Source organism: Ursus arctos, unplaced genomic scaffold (genome assembly GCF_023065955.2).
Source record: "Ursus arctos isolate Adak ecotype North America unplaced genomic scaffold, UrsArc2.0 scaffold_26, whole genome shotgun sequence".
In the NCBI taxonomy this organism is placed as follows: domain Eukaryota; kingdom Metazoa; phylum Chordata; class Mammalia; order Carnivora; family Ursidae; genus Ursus; species Ursus arctos.
In genome coordinates, this window is record NW_026622941.1 from 14,632,235 (window position 1) to 14,645,174 (window position 12,940).

Genomic DNA, 12,940 nt, shown 5'->3' on the forward strand with positions numbered 1-12,940 from the left:
TTTTCATTACTTTCTAGGTAAATGCTGTTGTAATAGGAGAACATACTTTATATGATTTCAATTACTTTAAAAATGTTGCAATTTGTTTTATGGCCCCAAGTACGGTCTGTCTGGGTCTGTACTCTGTGGCCACTTGTTGGGTGAAGTTTTGATAAATGTCAATTAGGTCAAGTTGGTTGTTCAAGTCTTTTTTACCCTTACTAATTTTCTGTCTACTTGTTCTAATAATGGCGGATAGTGGTATGTGAAAGTCTCCAACTATATCTATGTTGTCTATTTCTCCTTGTACTTGTTTTAGTTTATGCTTTACATATTTTGAACTTTACATGAAGTTTGAAGCTTTTCATCTTTACACTTTTAAGATTGCTATGTCTTCTTTCTTAGTGAGGTGTAATTGACATATAACCTTATGCTAGTTTCAGGTATACAACACAATGATTCCATATTTGTATATACTGCGAGATGGTCACCACAATTAGTCAAGTTACCATTGTCACCATTCAGCCTCTATTTCTTTTTCTTGCAGTGAGAACACTTAAGATTTACTCTTAACAACTTTCAGATACGCAATACAATGTTATTGACTATAGTCACCATATTGTACATTACAACCCCATGACTTATTTATTTTACAACTGGAAGGTTGTACCTCTTGACCCCCTTCACCCATTTTGCCCTCCCCACCACCCCTCTCTCCTCTGGAAACCACCATTCTGTTCTCTGCATCTATGAGTTTTGCTTTATTTTAAAGATTCCACATATAAGTGGGATCATACAGTATCTGTCTATCTCTGTCTAACTTACTTAGCAAAATATCCTTAAGTTCCATCAAGTTGTTGCAAATGGCAAGACTTAATTCTTTTTTATGGTGGAGTAGTATTCTATTGCACATAGATACACCACATCTTCTTTATCCATTCGTCCATTGATGGATGCTTAGGTTGTTTCCATATCTTGGCTATTATAGATAATGCTGAAATGAACATAGAGGTATATCTTTTCAAATTATATATATCTATCTTATGTATACATATCATATATATCTTTTCAAATTAATTTTTTTCCATTGGATAAATATGCAGGAGTGGAATTGCTGAATCATATGGTAGTTCTATTTTTTAATTTTTTGAGAAATCTCCATACTGTTTCCATAGTGGCTGTACTAGTTTAGATTCCAACAGTGCGCGAGAATTCCTTTTCTCCACATTCTTACTGATACTTGTTATTTCTTGTCTTTTTGATAATAACCATTCTGACAGGTGTGAGGTGATATCCCATTGTGGTTTTGATTTGCATTTCCCTGATGCTTACTGATGTTGAGCACCTTTTCATGTGCTTTGTGGCCATCCGCATGTCTTCTCTGGAAAAAATGTCTAGTCATTTCCTCTGATAATAAAAATAATAATTAGTAATATAATAATTAGCTATATATATAATAATTAGTGATATACATACATGACACTAATTAACGTCCTTTCTTTTCAGCTTAGAGAAGTTCCTTTAACATCTCTTGTAAGGCTAGTTTAGTAATGATGAATTCCTTTAGCTTTTGCTTGTCTGGAAATTTTTTTTCTCTTTCAAATCTGACTGATACCCTTGCCAGATAAAGTATTCTTGGTTGGAAGTTTTTTCCTTTCAGCACTTTGAATATATTTGCCACCCTCTTCTGGTCTGTAAAGTTTCTGCTTAAAAATATGCTAATATTCTTTTCTTTCTTTTCTTTTTTTTTTTTTTTTTTAGATTTTTTAAATTTATTTGAGAGAGAGAGAGTGTGTGTGAGCGCAAGCAGGGGGAGCTGCAGGCCAAGGGAGAAGCAGACTCCCTGCTGAGCAAGGAGCCCAATGTGGGACTCCATGTCAGGACCTTGGGATCATGACCTGAGCCGAAGGCAAACCTTAACCAACTGAGCCACCCAGGCTCCCATGTGTTAATATTCTTATGGGGTTTCCCTTGTATATAACTTGTCTTGCTCCTTTTAAGGTTCTCTCTTTAACTTTTGACATTTTAATCAGAATGTGTCTTGAGTGGATCTCCTTGGGTTCATCTTATTTAGAGCTCTCTAGGCTTTCTGGATCCAAATGTCTTTTTTCTTCTTTAAGTTAAAAAAAAAAAAAAAGCTTTCAGTGATTATTTCTTCAAATGAGCTTTCTGCCTTTCTTTCTTCTTCTTCTGGGACCCCTAGAATGCAAATGTCACTCCACTTGATGCTGTCTTCTATGTTCCTTAAGCTGCCTTCATTTTTTTAAACTGTTTTTTCTTTTTGTTGCTGTTTAGGTGAGTTCCACTGCTGTGTCTTCTACTGATCCTTTCTTCCATTTCATCTAGTCTGATGTTGCCTCCTTGTAGTGCATTTTTCAGTTCAGTTATTGTCTCCTTCAGCTCTGTGACTTCTGTTTGGTAAATTCTTATATTTTCTAATTCTTTGTTGAAATTTTCACTGTGTTCATTCATTTTCTTAAATTCAGTGAAAATCTTTATGATGGTTACTTTGAACTTTTTATCAGGTAAATTACTTACCATTCATTAAGATTTTTTTTCTGGAATTTAATCTTGTTCTTTTGTTTGGAACATATTCCTCTGTTTTCTCATTTTGCTCAACTTTCTGTATTTGTTTCTATGTATTAAGTGAAACAGCTACCTCTCCCAGTCTGGAAGAAGTGGCCTTGTGTAGGAGATGAATATTACTGTTCAACCTTGCCTTAGCTCTTGGCTGTCTCTTGAACCTTTGTGATTGTCTAAGCAGCCTGATTTATTCTTGATAATTCCCAGCTGGTGAGGGTATGCTAAGACCTGTCAGTGTTCCAAAGGGAGGGATCTCAGTCAGCACTTAGTTTCAGGCTGATTGGAAACCAAGACCTCAGGCAAAGCTTTTAAAGTATGCAAATACGTATAGTCCTGTGGGACCACAATTATAAACCCTGCTGGCCTCCAGACCAGGTGATCTGGAAGTGTCCCCTGCACAACAGTTGCAAAATTTGGGGCTCCAAACAAGTGTATAAGCTCCTTTCAGGACTAGCAAGCTGTGGCTCAACTGAGGCAGGTTACAAAAAGTGTAACCTGACCTAAGTTCCCTAAGAGCACCTCCACAGCCTCTAGATATGTGGCAAACCTGAAGCCTGACTCTCAGGTGGAAGCTCCAGGACAAGTAAATAGGCCTTTGTCACAGAAAGTCTGCTGGTGTATTACAGTCTACTGTTTGTGCAGTGCCCTGGGGTTGTAACCTGCCAAGAACTGTTTCTCCAATTGTTTCAGTCCTGTGGGGCCCACACAAGCCCCCTGGTCACCAGAGTCAGGTGATTAAGGAACATCCCCTGTGTGGACTGTATGAGATCTCTAGCTTTAGGGAGGCAGTGGGGGAGCCCAGGGCCACGGCACATACACCAGCTTTAGTGAGGCCTGACATTTTTATCTGTATGCAATGGCCCTCTTTATCCCATGAAATACACCTTGTGTTGAAGTCTATTTTATCTGCTATTGATATAAATATTTTCATTTTCTTCTGTTAAGTCTTTTCATTGTATACTTGTTTTATCCTTTTTATTTTCAACCTACTTATGTCTTTATGTGTACATAGGTTTCTTGTATTCAGTATAGCGCTAGATTTTGCTTTTCTTCCAATCTGAAAATTTCTGCCTTTTATTTTTTATTTTCTTATTTTTTCAAAAATCTCTGCCTTTTAATTAGAGTGTTTAGACCAGCACTATCCAGCAAAAATAGGATGTTAACCATATATGCATATTAAATTTTGGGGTACACACATTTTAGAAAGTTTCTGAAAATATGAAATTAATTTTAATAACAGTTTATTTAATCAATTCCATTTGAAATATTACTATTTCAATACATAGTCAATAAAAAGTTTACTCATGTATAGCTTTTAAGCATAAGTTTATTAAAATTAAATAAAGTTAAAAATTCAGCTTCTCGGTTGCACTAGCCTCATTTTAAGTGCTCAACAGCATGTGTAACTAGTGGATACCAATTTTGATAGTGCTAGTTTAGAGCATTTATACTTCTGTATGTATTATTTATACCATTGGATTTAAAGGTTTTATTTATTTACTTGAGTGAGAGAGGTAGCAACAGATAGTGAGATGAGAGAGCACAAGTGCGGAGGAGAGGGAGAAGCAGGCTCCCTGCTGAGCAGGGTCCGATGCGGGGCTCCATCCCAGGACCCTGGGATCATGACCTAAGCCACAGGCAGATACTTAACCAACTGAGCCACCTCGGACACCTCTATACCATTAGATTTAATTTAAATCTACCATATCGCTAGGCCGGTAGTGTGGGAGATTGAGTCAAGCTGGGTTTAAGGTCTTAGTCACTTTCAGCTCACACAGGTATCAGTTTTTCCAGTGTAGCCTGTCAGCAGTGGTAGAGTGTATTTCTCAGTGTTCCAATTCCACCCTCGGTGTCAGCATGTCCTGAACGCCTGCACCACAGAGTCTCCGTGATTTTGCCCCTTCCCTCACAATGGATTGCTGTTGGTATTTACTAGTGCTAAGTTTTTGGTGAGGATAGGTTCTTGGAGGTTCTTGGTTCTCCTGGTCCAGCCTCAGGCTTAGGCAGACCCTGTGATCCTAAGTGGGGAATTCTCAGCATTCCTACCCCTCACTCTACACTGACAACCAGTCTACTTCAAATCTGTAGGAGGTCTTGGGTTGGAGTTTCCTGCCTTTTCCCCAGTAGTAGTAGAATTCTACTTTGTATGAGTGCGTGATCATAGGTCCAAGAGAGTTTCTGCCTCTCTCCCAGGAACAGATTCTTTCACTTCTACCCATCCCTCAGAAGGGGGTATATTTTCCTGAGAACTTGGAGGGAAAGATGTTTCTGCCCTTCCCCACATGCCTTAAGGCTTCTGTTTCATATTCAAAAAAGGTCCAGGGACTGGAGTAGCTCATTTGTTTGCCTTACAATCTCAGATCTCTGATAGACTCAAGAAAAATCATGATCTCATGGCTTATTTGGCTTTTTCTTCTTGTTGAGGGTTGAGAGCATGACATTGACTCGTAGCTTTCTACATCCTAAGTGGAAGAGGAAATCTGCATTGATTTCTAAAGAGCAAAAATTAATTAATGATGGTTCCTTGTCTCCCATACTCTCTCTCATTTTTAAAGACTCGATTACATCATCCCAGATTTTAAAAAGGATAATAGGTTCGGAGTATAAGAATTGGGAATTAAGGCACAAATATTTCTGTGACCTTAGGCATGAGGTGACATTAGGTGACATTCGGTTTCAGCTTCCTTCTTTAAAAAAGAAAGAATTCAAGTATGTGATGAGTAAGGTTAGTTTTGAGCTCTAAAATTACCACTCTTTGTCAGTGAATGATGTATTTTTGCCATCTTTATTTTTATAACGGGAAGCTCTTTTTAAAGTTTAGGGAACATTAACAGTATCTGCTCAAGGAGATGACACATTGCTCTTGACAACAGAAGGGTACATTTGTTGCAGTCATTTATTGTGTGGTAAATGCTTGTCTTGATGAAATAAGCAGTGACAAAGCAATCGGCCCTGGGGCCGTCCTTTGATAGTTCTCTATGGTTGTTCTGAGTCTGGGGCTCTTAGAGAAAGCGGAGAAACACGGCAAAAAATAAATTCAGCACAAATAAGTCATTTGGCCAGTGCAAAGGCGTTTCACAACCCTTAGGCTCTGACATCTGATTAATATTTCATTGATTAAGAACTGTCAGTATATTGTCTGCACTTAGAAGTCATTTCTTAATAGCGAAAATAACACAGGAAAACAATTGCTTAAAAACTGGAGAAATGTTATGTATACACCGCTGTCTCATGTGTTAATAAAATCTGAGAGGTAGTAGTTGTAAACATCGTAGAACACTTTAGAGACACTCTACGAATATAGTATTATGTATTCTATAATATATTGTACAAATAGAAACGCGCATTCATACATTATGCAAATATAAATTCATGTATTATAAATACAAATAAGGCATGAATTTTTATTTTATTTATTATGCACATTCTGTATGTCATGTCCTTCATACCCAACTGAAAGATGGTACACTACAGTGTAAAAGACAAATAAACCACTACAAAGACATGATAAATGCTATAAGAAAAGTATATGAGAGAGATTGCCCAGCCTTCCTAGTGAACATTGGGAAGGCACCTCAGGGGAGACAATCATTCAAAATGTAGTGAAAATTTGCTAAATGAATAAAGAATGGAAGGTATTACAACAGAGTCAAAGGGAATCATATTTGCAAAGAATGGAGTCTTGCATAGCATGACCCTCTTGTGAATTGCAAGGAATTAAGATGGCAAGCCTCCGTGGTTCCAGAAAATAAGAAGAAAGGTAACTAGAAAAATTGGGAGGAACCTTGACTACCTTAGAAGAGTTTAGATTTTAACCCATAAGTGATGAGGAATGGTGACAGATACAAAGAAATGACCTAATAAGATTTTATTGAGGAAACCTCCTTTTTAAAGCTGTAAGTTGTAGGATCCTGAATCCTGCATTGGCATGGACAAATTATGAAGCAGGTGTTTTGAGTAGTAGTTCAAAGTATGAACTTTAGAGCCAACAAAGAAATCTGGAAACCACATGTGTAGCATTAGGCAAGTTATTACTTTCTTTAAATCTCAGTTTTTAAATCTTTAATCTATCCCAGACGTGAGCAAGCTTTTTCTGTAAAGACTTAAATGATAGATATTTTAGGTTCTGGGGGCTGTGCACTCTGTTGCAATGATTCAACTCTAGTGTTGCCCCACAAAAGCAGCCATTGGCAATACATAAGCAAACAAGCATGGCTGTGTTCTAATAAAACTTTATTTAAAGACACTAAAATTTGAATTTCATATAATTCTGATATGTCGCGAAATATTATTCCTCTGTTAATTTTTGACAACAGTCTCACAATATAAAGGCCATCCTTAACTCACAAGTCATCCAGACGCAAGTGGTGGGCTGGATTTGTCTTGAGGGCTGTGAGTTTGCTGATTTGGTAGCGGGTAGTGTAAAATAATGCAATATTTTGTAACGTGAAAAATATTACAATACTCTCCTTAACAAAATGTGTAACACTTCATGTAAGATCAGTAAATAGAAACAATACCAATGGTATTCAACAGAAAATTACTCGAGGGGTTGGAAGCAAAGGAGAGTCAAAACAGACCAGGCAGGACAAAGTCAGTGAGGTGCAAGTGACAGGTGTAAGGCAGAGACTGACGAACTGAGAGTATTAGGTAGCCTGCGGGCTTAGAAGTTTTGAATAGAAACAAGTAGAAAAAATTAAGGTGAGATTGGAGACAAGAAGAATATAATGTAGAGAGCTGTTGAAATATTCCAGGAAGGACGTAGTGAAGACTTGAACTAAGTTCATGGGTGTGATAGGGATCATGACTCTTGGACCATGGGAGAAGGCTGCTGTCAGCTCACCTCAGTGGCCTGTGTGGATAGAAGGGGGATGTTAGGTTAAGCTCCAAATCACCATCTTAACATAAGTTAGGAGCTCTGGCCTGGGACCTGGGATCAGTCCCTTTTTTCTACTCCTGCCCTCAGAAGTGAGGGCCTTGGGGCACCTGGGTGGCTCAGTCAGTGAAGCAGCCAACTCTTGATTTCGGCTCAGCTCATGATCTCAGGGTCTTGAGATCGAGCCTAGCACCAGCTCTGCACTGAGTGGGGAGAGTGCTTAAGATTCACTCTCTCCCTCTCCCTCTGTCCCACCCCACCCCACCCACTCACACTCTCTCCTTCTCTCTCTAAAAACAAAACCAAAAACACACAAACAAAAACTTGAGAGTCAAATCACAGGTTTCTCTCCCTCAAGGGGCTGCATCAGAACAGACACATTTGTAGGTCGGTCACATCAAAAGCAAGGACCCTGGTCACTGATCCAACAGCTCCTTTAGTTTTAGTCCATCAGAACCGAGAGATCTCAGGAGGAAGCCCCTCTCGGCTCTTAGCAGTTACCAACAAGCACAGAGTTAACTCTGCTTTTTTAAAACAGTATTTGCTCTACATCTGTTTTGTTCCTTCATCTCCATCTCACATAGTTACTTCCAGAACTTTAAGAAACTTCCTATTCATGATTGTCATGAATGATTCAAAGGTAATTAAGGGACATAAAACAGACCTCAATTAAACTTCAGATTTTATTATGTGGGACACCTAAATGAGAAAAAAACAACCATATTAACTGTCATTTAACATTTTTTTATTAAAAGAAAAAAATGGAAATTTCATGTTAGGATTTCTTGCAAACATAATGCAGTATGTATCTGCTTATGACACACTCTTTGCTCCTCCCACAAAGCAAAAAGAAAACCAGAAGTATATTGGTAGGCTCAAAAATAAGATAGTTGTCTCTCTGAATCAGAAACAAAACAGAAAGTCCAAGGGGGGCAGTGGGTTGAAGTCCTGGGGCCTCTGTGCTCTGCAGCTAAAAGAGCACAGCCCTGATCTTGGGCCCCAACGTATTAAGGATTGGAATGCTCCATACTAGATAGGGCCCAGAGCAAGGCTTTCTGTTTGGAACAGAGATTCCTTCTGCCTGTGATAAAACTAAAGATGGAGGCCTTGGGATGTAGGGAACACACATTCAGTCTCACTACCAAGGACCAAGCTGAGTTCCCCTCTGACTCAGGGAATGAATCTGTGATAGCCGCTATATCATCCACAATATCAAGAACCTCAGATTACTATTAGCTGCCCTGGTTCTCAGCTGGGAGCTGTGGTGAGCTGAATGGAAGCAATGGCTAAAATGCGTCCACAAGAAGTTAAGCAAGAAACAGGGCAATAAGAAGACACAAGATTAGCCTAGGGCCTGTATTTCAAAACACACAATGAAATCCATGCTAAAAAAGATAGACATCAAAACAACAACTATAACATTGAACTCTATTTTGCGTAGCAATTTGACAATGAATTTTCAGTATGTTATGATGTTCAAAGAGATAAATCTAAGAATTCCATCCATTTAAAAGGATTAAAACATAATGAAGCAAAGATTGGCAGAAATTAAACACAAACGTATCAAATAAACATACATTAAAAATTTTTAGAAGTGAAAATACAATTATTTAATTTAATATTTACTCAGTTAGACTAGGCAAAATTCACTTAATTGGTCAAATGTAAATTCAATCGAAAAACCTCAACTGATGGGATAAATTCTGGACTGATAGAAGTTAGATAGTAAATTGAAAGGTAATACTTTGTTATTGTCTCATAATTTAGCCCAATTCTCAGATTTGATGGTGGGAGAGGCTCTAATTAAGGAGGTTAAGAGTTCAAGAGAAAGAGAATGGAGGGAATAACGGGAGCAATATTTCAAGATTGATTATGAAGATATCCAAGACTTGAAGAGTGACATGAATCCACAAGCATTTCAAATACCTAAAAGGGTAATTCAAAAATAAGACTACATCTAGATATGTGATGGTGAAATAGATTATAAGGACAAATACAAAGCTTAGAAGGTATCAAAGGAAAAAATGCATAATATGTAGAGAGGAATAACTGTTAGACTCACAGAAGTTTCTCTTCTACAATAATTGATTCAAAAAGACAATGGAGGAATAGCTTCAAAATACTGAGAGGAAATCTTATAATTTTATATCCAGCTAAACTACATCAAGAATAAAGATAAAGGGGTGCCTGGGTGCCTCAGATGGTTAAGCATCTATCTTCAGCTCAGGTCACGATCCCGGGGTCCTGGGATCCAGCCCCACATCAGGCTCCCTGCTCAGTAGAAAGCCAGCTTCTCCCTCTCCCTCTGCCCCTCCCGCCCCCCTGCTCATGCTCTCTCTCTCTCAAATAATAAATAAAAAAAATAATAAAGAATAAAGATAAAGAACTTTTCCAGAATACAAAGCCTAGGAGAATTTAACACCTAGACTCTAACTTAAATAACTACTAACTGATATGTTTTAACAAGGAAGGTGAATCCAGAAGGAAGGCATAGGACACAATAAAAAAAAAAATGACAGTAGGAATGCAGTACATGACAGAAGGTATATTACAAATTAGCAGGAGACTTTGGAAAAAGAACCCATGAAACAGGCAAAAGAATCAAAGAATTTTAAAAAAAGAAAAGCTGAATGACCAATAGACATAAGAAAAGAAAATCAGCCTCTTTTGTGAACAAGAAATTAAAAGAGACAAAATTTCATATGTCTCAGAGTGGCAAAAACTGAAAAGGTTGATATGAACAAGTGTTGAATAAGAATATGGAGAAAGAGGAACTATCACACACTGCTGATGGAAATGTAAATTGACAGAACACATTTTCACAATATCTCATACAATCCAAGATGTTCATTCCCTACTATCCAGGATTTGGATAGTCCAGAAATTTGTCTCAAGACATTTATTGCAACATTATGTGCAAAAGTGAACGATTGAAAACAACCTATCTAACAAAATAACAGATAAACCGTATGGTTTGTGTAATTCTAAAGTGAACACTAAAACAAATTTTCTAGAAATACTTGCATCACGGACAAGTCTCAAAAGCAGTGATAGTTGATAAAAGTAAGCTGCAGAATGATTCCTATATGATATCATTAACATACTTTAACACATGCAAAATAACGTTCCATATGGATGTTGGACACATATAAATATAAAAGTAAGAAACACATCAGAAGCTAACCACCCAATTCAGAGCACTAATTTACCTCGGGCCACGGTGAAAGGCAAATGAGTGAGTTATTTGGGGGAGTTTCAGATATAGTTTGTAATACTTAGCTTTTTAAAAAATAAAAAGACCTGAGGACAAAAAAAGGAATAAACAAACAAAAGTAACAAATGATTCACATTTTCTAACAACTCTGTTTAACTCTCCAGTCCTGCCTGGTTCCTAAGACAAGAAATGGCAGGGTAAAGGGTGGCTGGCAGAGAAAGCAATATTGAATTAGATCAAGATTAAACCTTGTCATTACCGAAAAACACTTGAGTAATAACAGCTCTGGTTTATAGCACATCACTTAATTTCTAAAAAGAAAAATAACGAGGGAAGTCACTGAAGAGACAGTAAAATATTTTTAGAGAATGCATTTGAGTTCTATTGAAAATAGTAATTCTTGAGTTAAATATGCCTGAGTAATGCCCGGGCTCGGATTTTAGAATTTACAGCTAACCTGGGTCACTTTGGTTGAAGCTGAGAGAGCTGTAGGGAGCAAACAAGCAAGTAGGCATTTTAAAAATTCTTGGTTTAAATTTAAGTAGCTTGCAGAAGCAAAAAAAAAAAAAAAAAATCACAAAATAAAATATCTATGCTGTAATCCTCATGTATCTCTTGAATTTCAAAGTTGGACTGTGGCTTTCATGTGCAGATGCCATGGCTCTGGGCATGAAAGATTGGGTGGACCTCTCACTTCCCTTTTCAGGAGACAGAACCCTGATGAGGCTAAGATACCAGACAGGAGGGATGGAAGAGTTCCTGCTCTGTGGCTGCTTTTTGTTGTTGGCTTTCATTTTGGTTCCTTTAGACCCAGAGGCAGCAGGTGGATTTAGTAGACTCCGCGGGTTAGTAATTAGACTGGGTTGAAAGAAAGACCTTCAAATAGTTCAGAACTTTGGGGGATTCATCAAAGAGAAAGACACAAGAGTCTTCCCTACTTGGTTGGTTGGCTTGTTTACATGGCACAAGTGAGTGCACTCCGTAAATATTACCTTTAAGCAAGGACAAATCAAAAATAAAATAGAAACACTTCAGCCAGAGAATACAGCATGTGGTCTACTGGGACATGATCACAATATATGCTGTAATCTGAAGGTCCTTCCGGACTTTTTTTGATAGATATCGGCTTGGTGTCTAAGAAAATTCGGGAAAAAAATCAAAGCTTTAACATGTTGCTTCAGTCCTTCCTGGATCTCTTCAATCAAAAGCAAAAACTAAAATAGGTTAAGATCCAAAGGGCAAAATGAAAAATACTTACCTACAGATTAAGACAAAGTAGGTACTTGAGACTCAATGGAATAAATTAAATCAAATTTTGGTGTCCTATGGAATTGAAAATAAAATTTTAAAAGTATAAAATTTAAAAAAGGCTATTGCTTTCATTTAGGCCAAAGATGATGTCTGAGAATCTTCTAAGGATAAAACTGAATCAAAATTATTTTTGTCTGTAATACAATAGTTGACTCCAAACCAAATTATTAAATGATTTTTTTAAATCAAACGAATGCAAGTAAAACTTATCCAACAGCTCGTTCAGAAGAGTGACGGAGCTCAGTCATTTTTACAAGGGTTTTGCTGAAGAATGGGATATAGAGGAGATGCAGGTGTGCATCAAACTGCAGTTTAAAAAATGAGTATTTATGGGGCGCCTGGGTGGCTCAGTCGTTAAGCGTCTGTACCTTTGGCTCAGGGTGTGATCCCAGGGTCCTGGGATCGAGCCCCGCATCAGGCTCCTCCGCTGGGAGCCTGCTTCTTCCTCTCCCACTCCCCCTGCCTGTGTTCCCTCTCTCGCTGGCTGTCTTTCTGTCAAATAAATAAATACAATCTTTAAAAAAATAGGGGCGCCTGGGTGACGCAGTCGTTAAGCATCTGCCTTTGGCTCAAGGCGTGATCCCGGCGTTCCAGGATCGAGCCCCACATCAGGCTCCTCCACTATGAGCCTGCTTCTTCCTCTCCCACTCCCCCTGCTTGTGTTCCCTCTCTCACTGGCTGTCTCTATCTCTGTCGAATAAATAAATAAAATCTTTAAAAAAAAGTAAATCTTAAAAAAAATAATTAATTAAAAATGAGTATTTAAAAAGTTTTGTAATGAGTCAACTCAAGCAAACTAGAAATAAATATTTTTTTAACCTTCTGCAAGAAGAGTGGTTTGATAAACACCATAAACTATAATTCTCTCAACATAGGGTGCTTTGCAATCTTATACTTAATGTAGAAAAATAAATACTAAGTTTATACAAAGAAATAAATGATCACATAAACATTTATCCTTGGTCCGAGCCAAAATG

General features: G+C 37.7%; 1 protein-coding gene across 1 annotated transcript in view; it reads left to right on the top strand.

Annotated features, from left to right (window-relative positions):
* PTPRO (protein tyrosine phosphatase receptor type O) overlaps nucleotides 1-12,940 on the top strand; it is a 228,119-nt gene that overhangs the window by 127,308 nt on the left and 87,871 nt on the right. The gene's annotated exons all lie outside the window — the stretch shown is intronic.